Below are 13,170 nucleotides of genomic sequence, written 5' to 3'. Positions count from 1 at the left end.
GAATTCCACCTCATCCAAGAGATTCACTTACTGGTGTTTTACCCCAAGCCTCACTCTTCTCGAGGGAAAAAAAATGAGCCTTCATACCCTGGACATAAGAAGAACCCTTGCCTTTTACCTAGCCAGAACTAGGTCCTTTAGGGCTTCACCTAGACTTTTTATCTCAATTGCAGAATGCCTGAAAGGACAGGCAGTTTCCATTCAGCCTGTCGAAATGGGTTGCATCTTAATCTGTTACAAAGCCTCAGGAGTTCAGCATCCTCGGAGAGTTATTGTTCACTCCGTCAGGTTCAATCTATGTCTGTTGCCCTGCTGAGAAACATACCTATTACAGACATCTGCAGGGCAGTCGCCTGCTCTTCAATCCATGTTTTCCCGTTACACTCTTGTGACTGCTCCCAAAGATGATATGGCTTTCAGGAATGCTATTGTGCAGTCAATTTAATCCACCTCCTTGGCACCAATCTCTGTGGTAGAAGTACTGCTCCAGAGTCTCCTGATGTGGAGCACCAGTAAGGACACTACTCAAAGAAGGAGAGGTTACCTACCTTGTACTGTAACTGGAGTTCTTCTAGATGTGTCCCTATGGGTGCTCCACTACCTGTCTCCCTTCCCTTCTGCCTTGGAGTCTCTCATTGGACTTTCGTGGTTGAGAAGGACCTGGAGTGGGGGTAGGTCCGACTTTCCCTATATGCCTCATACCAGAGCATGGGGTGTCTCCGATCCAGAGTGCACAGGCACAACGCTCATCCGGACATGAAGCACCACAGGGGAGGACATCTCAAAAAACTCCAGTTACTGAACAAGGTAATCAACGTCTCCTTTTCCTATTAATCCATAAATAACATGGAGTAAATTCACATAATTGAAGCTAGTTACCGATCCACATTCCCTTCTTTGTAGTGATATTGTATCAACATTAACATTTAGCTGTTTACAGATATGGCAATTTTGGTATCAGTGAAACTTGCTACCAAGTATCACACCACATTAATTGCCCAGTTTCCTTTAAAAAAATTAATTATGCCTCACTTAATTAGACTGCTAACTTACAGAAAATAAAACTACAGCTTGGCGGGTGCAGATAGGATGAGTGAAAATATTGTCATCTTAACTATTGGCTAATGGCACAGCAAATCATCAGGCTTTTGTTAATCAGTTGCTTCTATTGGAACCAGCAACTGTTTCTACCAAATGGTTACTTTTTTTTTTTTTTTTTTTTTGGATAAAAATCTCATTGCATTCAGATAATTAAAGTGTGGTAACAGTTTTCACATTTTGTTGCCTAATTAACAGCAATAAAGACCACACTAAATGAGGATGAATCTGTAATTTCAGCACTAATCACACAAATGCCAGTGTCAGCATCATAATGAGATGCACAAATCTGGAGGTAATGAGGCTGTGGCTGTCTGGGAAATTAGAGTGAGCGCTAGCACAAATTGCATGACAAGGTTTATTCCTGTGTTTATTAATTGTATGCTTGCACAGGGAATTGTAACCAACTCAGATTACTTTAATTTGTGGAAATTATGTACCAGATATGCATTTGACATCTGAAAACGAAGTGGGGTTCCCCACCATCTTTCTCCCTCATATTGTGTAAAAAACCACACATGCACTACATCTCTCTACATTTCTAACACTCAGAGAACAAGGACCAGCTAATGGATCGCTGCTGAAGAGGAGCCTGCGGTAGATCAAGACTGGTCTTCAGTGAAATTACGAGTTGGGAAAGTCAGAATTAAGTTAATCTTAAATATAAGCAGACAGTTGGTAAATATTACTGGTAATAAACAATGGCACCGACTGACTCAAAGATGTAGCCAATTATTTGACTGCACTCACAGTTCATTCTTTAAAATGTTCAGGAGACCAAATGACCAAACTTAGCCAGATGTATTGTTTAAAGACAAAACAGTACAATACGTAAAGGAGCCATACCTACCCTCCTTTTAGGAAGCAAGTTCCCGCAGCATGTTCACTTTACAAAAAAATTGCATTTCAAATATTACCTCACCCACCTTGTCTCTCTATATGTTTTATTTGACCAACTTCTGTTGGTGAGAGAGAGAAGCTTTCGAGCCACATAGAGCTGTTCTTCAGGTCTGGAAAAGGTAGTATCACAAGTAAATGCAAGGTGGGACAGACTGTTTAGCATAAGTAGTTAGCACATGCTGTAAGCGACCATTCAGGGTAGAGTGGCCCATTAACACCGCAGTAGTCATAGGACAAAAAGAGGGGGTTAGTGGGTTACAGATTGTTGTAATAAGCTATAAATCCAGTGTGTCTGTTTAGTCCATGATTTTTAGAGTCTAGCAGAGTTATGAAGTTAAGATCTCAGACTTGTCTTCTGAAAGTGTTGTGCTGGTTTTCTTTGAGGATGAGGACTGAAAGGTCAGATATAGGGTGATCACTTCTTGAAAAGTGTTCACTGACAGATGGTAGGGTGTTTTTTTCTTTTATTGTTTTCCTATGTGTGTTCATTTAAGAGTTTAATGATTGTCTGGTTTTACTCACATATTTGTTGGGGAATTTAATGAATTGGAGGAAGTATACGTGTTCTGATAGGCTTGTGTAGGATCCATGGATCTTGAAAGGTGTGTTGTGTGAGGTATTGATCATTGTAGCAGGGGAGATCTGTCTGCAGATTTTGCATCCATTGTTCTGGCATGGTCTGGTGCCACTTTATGTTGGTGTGTCCTGGTCTGTGGGGACCTTGCTTCTGATGGTGAGCTTGGAGAGGTTGGGTGGTGGTTTCCAGAAGTGGGAGTTCAGGAAAGATTTTTAAGGTTGGGGTCCTCATTGCGTACGGATTGTAGTTGTTTGATACCCCATATGGGTTCTAGTATGGGGTGGTAGGTGACAACTAGGGGTATGCAGTCAGAGGGGGTGGGGGTTATTTCTGAATTGAAGCAGGATCTGTCCGAGTATTTGGATATCCCGTTTCATGATGTGATCCACTTGTCTGGTAGAGTATCCTTCTTTGGAGAAGTGGTTTTAAGTGTGTTAAAGTTTTTATCCTGGACTTTCTGCTCTGAGCATATTCTGTGGTATCAGAGGTGTTTGACCATAGAAAACAGATTTCTTGGTGTGTTTGGGGTGGTGCTGGATTTATGTAGAGAGGTGTGTTGATCCATGGGTGTCTTTTATATGGCTGTCTGTAATGTTCCATTGCTGAAGCTGATTGTGATGTCCCGGAAGATGATGCTAGTGTTGGGAGTGTTCCAGGAAAGAGTTTAATGAATGTGTGATGGTTGTTGAAGTTGTGGTGGAAATCTATGAGGGAGTTTGTTGTCTGCCCAGAGGTTGAAAATATCACTGATGTATCTCAGTATATCATTGACTTTGTGGTACATTTGTCCAGAAATTCTTCTTTAAGGTGGCCCACAAAGAGGTTGGCAGTACCCATGGCTAGTACCCATGGCTCTTCCCATGGTTTGGACATGTGGTTGAATGTAAAATTGTTATGGTGAGGATGAGATGGATGAGTTTGGTGATGTGATCGGGGTGGATATCTGAGGGTTGTCCATTGTCTTGTAAACATACTAGTCATTGAAATAAGGTGAAACTTGCTGTTCAGTATAAAAGAACAGCAAGCCTAATCTTCATTTGCTGTTTCCAGTCCTCTGTTGGTTTATAGGAAAGATCATCAGAACCCATTGCTATATAACAAGCAGATCTGAGCAGTATAACTTCAGTCCACCATGAGTTCAAATCTTCCCTTTCTTCTTGTTTCAGCATGGTTTTGAATTGCAGGCATCAGAGCAGCACTTCAGCAGCGCCAGATGACACAGCAATTTGGCATTGCTTCATCAGTCTCCTCATAATCAGAGCTATTGATAGCAGCTTGAGGATTGCTTTTGCAGCACTCTTACAGAACAAATGAATCTCAGTAGTCCGGTTAAAGCACAGGATCCCACTGCAGTAGAGACTCCTGTTGGATGATGGATAGTATGCTGCGCCTTTAATTTTACAGAAATGCTTTTATGTGCCTAATTACTGCAGTGTTTGTGCAAACATGAAAAGAGGTGGAGAGGGCCTTAAAATTATAGTGCGATAATAGTTTGTAAATATTTCTGAAGTAGATTGCACACTTCCTCCAGAGCCATTTTTGCTTAAATGCAAAGCATCTTTTGTAGTGAATTATGCTAGAATCTCACAGTAACAAAATGTACAACTTGGTTTTCTTTAGATGAAAGCAAACAAAAGCCCATCTCACAATGCTGGTCAGTAATGAGCTGAGTTCTTGGCAAAAGATTGATCATGGAACTGTCTTGTATACAACTGGGAAGTCTTGTTTACCCTTTCACACAATGCAAGAACCAGCGGTCCCCCAATGAAATTAATAGGGAGCAGGTTTAAAACAACCATAAGGAAGTATTTCGTGATACCATGGACTGTCAACCTGTGGAACTGGTTGGCAGGGGATGTTGTGAAGGCCAAAAGTATAATTTGGTTAAAAAAAGAATTAGATAAATTCATGGAGGATAGGTCCATCAATGGCTATTAGCCAAGATGGTTAGAGACACAACCACACGCACTGAGTGTCCCTAAACTTCTGACTGCGAGAAGTTAGGACTGGACAACAGGCGATGGATCACTTGATAATTGCCCTGTTCTGTTAATTCCCTGTGAAGTATCTGGCACCAGCCACTGGATACTGGGCTAGAGGGACCATTGTTTTGACCTGTTGTTGCCATTCTTATGTCCTTATGGCACACTTGTTTAATGTTAAGTGAAGAGCTGTCTTTCAGATAATCACAGGAGTCCCTTATTGCCTGGTGTGCATGTAATTGAAGATCTTGCTTCATTATCATTATGCATGTTTTCAGTCTTGCAAATGTGTTAGATCTTTGCTCAGAGAAAAATGGAAGCCTTTTAAAGCCTGCAGTGATACAAAAGGCCATCTCTTCACTCTGGGCTTTCTTAGTCAGCCCAGATGGACCTAATGAGTGCTTTGCAGATAGTCTGTATGATCAACCAAAGTGTGAGGTTTTATCAAGGTACTATTGAGATACACGCTAATTAATGTAGTGTAAGCCCAGCACTTCTATGTTCATCTGGTGTTAACAGATGGAATTATAAAGTTTTATAATAGCAAAGCCTTTTGTGAGATTTGTTGACTGCTGTGATTCATAATACTTAAAAACAAATTTTCTCTGCATAATTTCATATTTAACAAAACATGCTGTTAAATTTGACTTTAAACTCCACCTAAGTTTGAGAAAAGTAAGATTCTGACACATACCATAAAGGCTAGTTGTACTGTGTAGTTTTCCCGTTACTATCTGCCAGGATTCCGGTGTATGGATTTCAGTTTTCAAACAGGAGACTAGTGGAACTCGCCAAACTCTTGACAGATTTTTGTCCTGTGATGGCACTAGTAGTGGGATGGAATACAAGTCAGGATCCTAATGGGCAACATTCTGCACCACCTAAGTTTAACTACCACCTTTGGAACACTCCAGTCAGATCCTTCTTGACCATAGTTGATAAAGGAGCTCTCTGCAGGATTGCACCTCCTCAGTCACTATTTCCCTTCTATCCCCAGGTCCCTGCAAAGCATTTGGGTATCTTCTAGATTCAGCCCTGTTATATAGTCATCTCCATTCAAAAATGTAAATGTTTTGTGGCTTTTGCCTTGGGTACTTACATGCCCTTAGTGATCCAGCACTTTGTTACATTTTTCCAGGACTTCAGAACTTGTTCGTTGTTTGTATCCCAGTGGCACTAACAGGTCCCAATGAAAAGGCAGTCATTTCCTCAAAGAGCTTATAAACAAAGCAGAAGAGGAAGATAAACATCTTCCTTGATACTTCAACACTTCTTGGTTTTGCAACTCAGCACCTGTAATCTGGCACATCAGAGCCTATCTTGGCATAAGTATGTAAGAACGGCCATATTGAGTCAGATCAATGGTACATCTAGCCCAGTATCCTGTCTTCTGACAGTAGCCAATGCCAGGTGCTTCAGAGGGAATGAGAGAGCAGGTAATCATCAAGTGATCTGTCCCCTGTCATCCACTTCCAGCTTCTGGGACTTATCACTTGTGGGGTTTGTGGTTTAGTGTTTCACTGCCTGTGTTGGCACCAGTGTTTTTTCTCGCACTTTGATTATTTGACACTTGTTTCAGTGCCAGCAGTTTCAGTGTTCACTCCTCAGTGCATGCTCGGGTGCTATGTATGTGTGCGTAGTGCTTTGGTGTCCCTCTATCATTTTCCTTTCCTTTCAAAAGGGAATGCCTACAACTAAGGAAGAAGGTTGCTTCCAGGCATTTTAGCATGGTGGAATCACAACCATGAAGGACAAATGCCTTCACTGAATTGGCCTCTGAGCCAGCTACAATACCCAACAGTGCCAAACATGCTTTGCACGGTCACACTGAGCAATAAGAAAACACGGGGAGTACACCTAAGCCCTCCTTGAATTACCCCATGGAAAATTCCTTAAATTTGCCCTTCAAACTTCTCCAAGCCAGTCTCATGCCAAACTCACGAAACAAAAACCTGAGTGAGCCAAGACAGCTGACCACTGGAGCTTACTGTAGGCTCAGCCTGTATCAATGTAAGCTAGTGGATCTGCCTCATCAAAGCATACCGTGCCACCTTTGAAGCAAAGGCCTCTGCCAAGACGTGGCCTCTCAACCTACTTAAGGTCCAGTGCTTGAAGACAGGATGTGAGCACTTCTTTATCTGAGGCAGAGCCTCCACAGGAGAAGGTAAGGCAGGAAGCATTGAAGAGCCTGCGGTTCTGCAACATGTGTCTGTTGAAGCCTCAGGTTAAAAGCAGCTTTTGTATCAAAGCGGTCTTGGGACTCCCAGAAAACCCTCAGTACTTACCCTCAGAGAAGTAGAATGACAGGGAACATTTATAAAATAAAAACATTTACATGGGTAGTTTTAAGAAGTTAATAATCTGCAGTGATGGTGTTCCTTGGAAGTGATCAGAGCAGAGAAATAAAATGGTGGTGATAGAGGTTGTGGTTGAGGTTTAGGATGGAAAATGTTTTTGTTTTACTGCACCTTAGAGGTAACAGTCAGTGTTTTTGTCAGATGTATGATCTCCTGGGCTGTTCTCTTCTTCCTTCCTCCCCTCCCACGTGAATAGGCTTAAAAAGTAAAGTTTTGAAGGATTAGAAATACTGGAATCTAATATTCTTGCATTGTTGCATTTATTAGCAGATGCATTCTACAATAACAAACATTCGTGAACAGTGAATAGGTATTGTAACGGAGCTGGTTTAATAACTCACATTTGTTTTGAAAACATTTTAATTTACTAGAATAAACTGTTAAAATGCTGATTTAATATGATTATCCTATAGGACTGCAGGCAAAATCCTGTGGTGCTTCATTCATTATTCATATGAATATAGACTTATAATAGCTTAAGATAAATGCCATGCATATATCATCCATTAATTCATTTTCAACACTGATCAACAATTTGTATATAATTAGCAAGCAGATGCCACAATCTTCCAGCATATCACTGTCTAAGCATAGTTATTCCACTCATGATGTACAAAACCCAGTGAAGATGAAGGGAGCAAGAGAAAGATTGTCATAACCACATTGTGTGCATTAAACAACTAAAGATAATTTGTCAGTGGATTTCAGAGTACTGTATGATATTTGCATTTCATATCAGCATCATATTATTACTGCAAAACCAAGTAAGAAGGTTGTGCTATATATAATCACATTTTATTCTTTGAATAATCAGTATGCCTTGTGTTCTGTCAACTGTTTAATGTGTATATCCTTGAATATTAATCTTAAAATGGCTTATAGATATACCTGAAGAAATAAGTAAGACCTCCTTTTTTGTTCTGCTAACTGCTGTTGACACCCTTTGCTTTGTAAAAAGCTACTACACAATGGAAAATCCAGAGGGGATTTTGAGAAGTTTACCTGTTGCTGCACCTTGTTGCTTCCATTGTGGAGATGCGGAACTCCCCTTTCTTTCCCCTTCCATGTTGGTAAGAGCAGAGGAAAATTTATAGGCATGATCTGGAGAAAATGGATTGGTGTGCTGGTGTTCTTCATTCAGAGCTTTGCAGGAAATGTGCTGTAGAACCTTGTCTAGATCTCTTCAGACTGCCAGACTCACAGCACATTTCAGGAAAAATTCAGAGTATTGAGCGATAGCATGCTGAGTGGAGGCAGTAGCTGATGTATGTAGGTTTGCTGCTTTTTGGCAAAGTGAATGGACAAAGAAGTGACTTAGCCCTGATGTTCCTCCACCCTCTGAGCCTGTTGGGATTTTTTCTACCTTGTAGTTCCCACTCCTTGTTTTTCCCAATACTCCTTCCAAGCCCTCACTGTCCCACTGAAACCTCCAACTCACTCTACTTCCTTCTCATAGCAATCATTAATCCAGTTCACCTTACCTTTTCCGCACAACCAGCTGCTCTGAATAGGATTGCTATGTTTGACCATCTTTCCTACTGACCTCTGAGTTACACCCTTTACTTGTGCATCAATTGCTGGTGTCTGCCCAATTGGCTGAACCACCAAGGACAAGTGGGGTTGTCTTGCCTTGCAAACATACATGAGCAGAGCCTTAGTCTCTGACATCTTCCATGTGGGGTGAAGCTCATGCACAGAAAACAGTTACCTCTCAAATACATTTGTTAGTCTCTTAGGTGCCACAAGTACTCCTTTTCTTTTTCCCTCTTTCTGTGACTCTGGCATTATCCCAGAAGAGCACTTGGCTCTAAGTCATTAATGGTGTTGATTTGGGAACTACGTATCAAAATGTATGTAAAGTAGCTCTGGGTTTATGACATATGACATTCAGCAAGCATAATTCCATGCCAGTTTATAATGTAAAAAAAAGTCTTGAATCTGTATGACATTCCTAATGTGGTATTGACTTTTTTGGCTGCTCTTAAAAGATGCTTCTCAGAACTTCGGAAGAATCAATAAACTCATATAGACCCATAAGGTACGATACGATAGTTCACTGTTCTTACAACAGGGGGTCAATAAGGGCTGTTTTTAGTAACTAAAATACATTCTTGATGTTTCTTTTTTTTTTAAGCTCTTTTCTATTGCAACTATTCTGTTTGCAATAAACTGTTAGTGGAGAAACTGAAAGTTGTTCCTTCAGTCACTGATGCCCTTTTCATCCCCTGAAGTCACATTCAAATAAACCTAACTGTGTAAGTAAAGGAAAGTTTTTAGCTCATACCAGTTGGGAAGTACAATAGTTGTTTTTCTTCCTAATGGCTCAATTTTTGTTTGATAAATATTTTCTGATGCAAATACTTTCTTTAATCATGTGAGGTTGCTAAGTAGCTATAAAATAGTGTAAACTCAAAAAACAAATGGTGAAGTTTCACAGCAAGTCAGTGGTACCGTAATTCATAGTCACTGGTCTCATAGCTAGAGCTCTGCTAGGTCAGTGCGCGGGATGTCAAGATACTGCTGTCTCTTTACAACCTGAGTAGGTAGAAAAAGTTTGGGGCACTGTGGATTTTCCGGTGGGGAGCAGAAATCGATGATGGAGTCTGGTATTTTCTTTGGTGCAGTCTTGTTTGTTTACAAGGAATGTACAAAGTTCTGCTTCTCCAAATACAGGAGGAACCAAAAATGAGATAGCTTCTTTGCTTTCAGACCCAAGTCTCTTTAGCCAGCACCAGACCCAGAAGCTCTCTAGATTTCTGCCAAGGTTGCATGGTACTCACAGGCTCCTTCTTGGCTTTCTTGCTTTCCCTGAGGGCCAGGTCTATACTAGCAAATTTACAGCGATGCAGCTGTACTGATGCATCTGCGCCGCTTTGTTTGGCATAGAGTGGCTGCACAAGCAAAGGGAGAGAGCTCTCCTGTCAACGTAATAAAACCACCTACACAAGTGGCGGCAGCCTGTTCACCAACTTAGCGGTGTGTACACAAGCGCTTATGCCCACGAGACTTGCATCGCTCAGGTGGTGGGTTTTTTCCCCCCCACATTTCTGAGTAACATAAGTTTTGCCAACATAAGTGGTAGTGTAGACATGGGGTATGTCTACAGTACCCATGTTACAGCATAGCTGCGGCAGCTGTGGGCAGTGTAGACACGCTTTATCGCCGGGGGAGAGTCCTCCCAGTGATAAAAAAAAAATAACCACCCTGAACGAGCGGTGGTAGCTTTATCACCGGGAGCGCGGCAGCCAGTGATAAAGTGGTGTCTTTACTGGCACTTTTCAGCTCTAAAACCTTTGTTGCTCAGGGGTGTATAGACACAGCCCTGGCCTCAGTTTCTCCGTTTCTTGTCTGTCCCCTCCCTGCATCCCAACCTAGAGGTTTCCACCCACAGACACACACCTCCATCTGGTCAGAACAGTACTCAGTAGAACTCTCCACCCACATGGTGCTAGTTTCTGGGCAGATTCCATTATAGTTTATTTTAGGTGTGGCCTCTTACAGTTATCTTAAATGAAGGGCATGTTCACAGATCAGTTCCAACAAGGTTTTAACTCAAACCATAACAAGGTTTAGTTAATCTCATAACAATGTTGAAAGACATTTTATTTATAGTTTTTCCCTTTTCTAAATAGTTACCAGGGAAAGGTGGCTAAAGCCCTGGCCTAAGTAGTCTTCCTCAACAATCATGTTAAAAAGTAAAAGCTGCTAAGTATAACATACAATTCAAAAAACAATAAAATTCTCCTATAAAATAAATGTCAGTAAGTGGTTTTCAGGAGTAGAAGTTACTGTGAGCCCTGCAATAATCTTAAACACCTCTAACAGCAACAGCTGTGGTAATTAGTCAATTAAACATTTTTTTACTTATTATCTGTGATGGCTAATAAACTTTAACAAGCCATAAAATACCCATGGATCCATCTTGGTATTAGGAGGCTGAATCATAACCAGTACTTATTAATTCTAACTAACAGCATTATTGTTTGTAAGGCGGGAGTAACGGGATTGTCTTCCAAACTTAAAGAAGGGAGACATTATTCCACATATATTAATAAATTCCTGCTGGTTAGGGAATATTTGATTTACAGCAACTGATAAAACAATCCATTTGAAAAGCACTCTCTTTAAGGCATGCATGTGATTAAACCTGCATTAAACCAATCTTAAAAGTCCCAGCCCCTGAGTCACAAGTTGAAAGCAGCAGAGTTTTAGAAATTTCAATCTGTAATATAAAACTGTACATTCAATAATTGAATCATCTTTCTCTTTTTGAGAAGATGTTAATTTCATGTTATGCTGCAGATGAGGATCTCTATATGTAATTGCTTCTTGGCCTGACGTCTTTTTATCTGCCATATCGCAATTCAGTACAGCATACTAACAAGATACTGTCTTTACATAGCATAACAAGTTTTCTGATCTCAAACTCCTTTATTAAAGGCTAGTTTGGGCACTTGACAAAAGTTTGTTCCAGACTAACAAATACGTGAAGTTTAACTAAAATGAGGGCTGCTGGTACAGCTCTTGACATATTAGAAATTTCATAAAAAATCATACCCCTTAACCAACACTGTGTTTCGAGTATAGACCTGGCCTTAGACTGATCCCCAGAGTAAACTACAAACATTTGTACCCTGAAACAAACATTTGGGAAGTGCCCAGACTAGTTTTACAAAGTAAAGAACCCTCAAGTTAATTGACAATTAATTAACTCAAAGTAAAAAAAAAAAAAATCTAGGGAAGATAAGACCTTAGGGTAAAGTCAGTTAATGAAACAGATGTAAGGCTTATCTACATAATTAATAGAACTGAAATAAATTATTTGATTTTAATTCACATCCTTACTTACTTTGGTATAAGAATGCCTTTATACTGAGTGTATGTCTACACTTAAAACACTACTATGCTGTAGCTCATCAGTGTAGACACTATCTATGCCAACAGGAAAGGTTCTCCTGTCGGTGTAGGTAATCCACTTACTCAAGAGGTGGTAGGTAGGTTGAATGAAGAATTATTTCACAGACCTAGCACTGTCTACACAAGGAGTTAGGTCGGTGTAGCTATGTCTCTCAGGGATATGGATTTTTCATGTTCCCTGAGAGACGTAGCTACACTGAAGTAAGTTCCTAGTGTAGAACAGCTCTAATTTAGTGCATCTACTAAAGAATGGATGTAAGTTATATCATAATAGGGTACTGTTATTCTGAAATTAGCATCCATCCACAGACTTAACCTGAAATAATGAAGGGTGTGATTTACAGCTGATAAAAGTTTTTGTTCCATTTCGTGTGTGGACAAGTCCTTACACACTCTACATGTAAACCATTTCTAGGCTATTAAGCTGTAACATGCTTTCTAAGAAGTATTGAACTTAAGCTATTACTTGATTAAGAGGAAATACGTGTTTAAAAGTGTGTTACTATCAAGTAGACCAGAAAGTACACACATTTTTCCAAAGTATCTCACAGGGGCTGCTCTTTGAGAAGTAGAAGAAGCTTCAGTTCAGTTTTACAGTGATTTTAATTTAGGTGGCACTAAGAATCTTATTCTGATAATGGTGTGACTTTTTGTGGGGACTTAATGGAAAAAAAATTTGTCCATGCAAGTGAGAATTAATCACGTGACAAAAGCAAAATGGAAAATATCTATTGCTAAACTGCTGCAATGTTGACAATATAAATTCATGACAAGAACTAAGATTTAAAAGATTTGGGGTTTTCCTTTTCATGCCCTTCCATTGCGGAAGTTATGAGAAAAAGCAACAGGAATCCTATTGTGATGTTGCTTTTTGAGGAAACGCAAAAAGATGGAAAGGCAGAGCAAAGATAATCGTGTTAATGTGACTAAATGCAGTACGATATCTACAACTACATGGATGTGACAGAAGCAAATGAAAACCATTGTGTGTACTACTCTGTTGAAAAACTCAAAATTATTAATGCAAGTCTGTTGCCAGGCTGCTGGAACCTAAGCCATGGGAATGTGCTTTCATTTGTCTCTGTAATCATACTAACATACTTCTCATAGTCTCATTGTTCCTAAGCGGTAAATGTGTGCTCACAACAACAGAGAAAGGAGACTTTCAATGGCAGAAAGAGCAGTTATGCGCTTAACCCACACTGACCTTCTGTGTGCCTTTGAAAATCTCCCTCTAGTTTTCCACGTTAGATGTTTTTTCTTTCTTTGCCTTCCTGCACCCTCAAGTTTGTGTCCATTTTTGCCGTTCATTTAAGTGGTTTTCACCATTTTATTTCAG

The 13,170-nt window shown here is 40.2% G+C and overlaps 1 protein-coding gene across 7 annotated transcripts in view; it reads left to right on the top strand.

Moving 5' to 3' along the window:
• The window catches only part of CHID1 (chitinase domain containing 1), a 332,345-nt gene that overhangs the window by 171,184 nt on the left and 147,991 nt on the right, over positions 1–13,170 (top strand). The gene's annotated exons all lie outside the window — the stretch shown is intronic.

Source organism: Lepidochelys kempii, chromosome 6 (genome assembly GCF_965140265.1).
Source record: "Lepidochelys kempii isolate rLepKem1 chromosome 6, rLepKem1.hap2, whole genome shotgun sequence".
NCBI classification, from domain to species: domain Eukaryota; kingdom Metazoa; phylum Chordata; order Testudines; family Cheloniidae; genus Lepidochelys; species Lepidochelys kempii.
The sequence above is the reverse complement of the archived record's forward strand: the minus strand, read 5'-3'. Positions and strand labels throughout refer to the sequence as shown.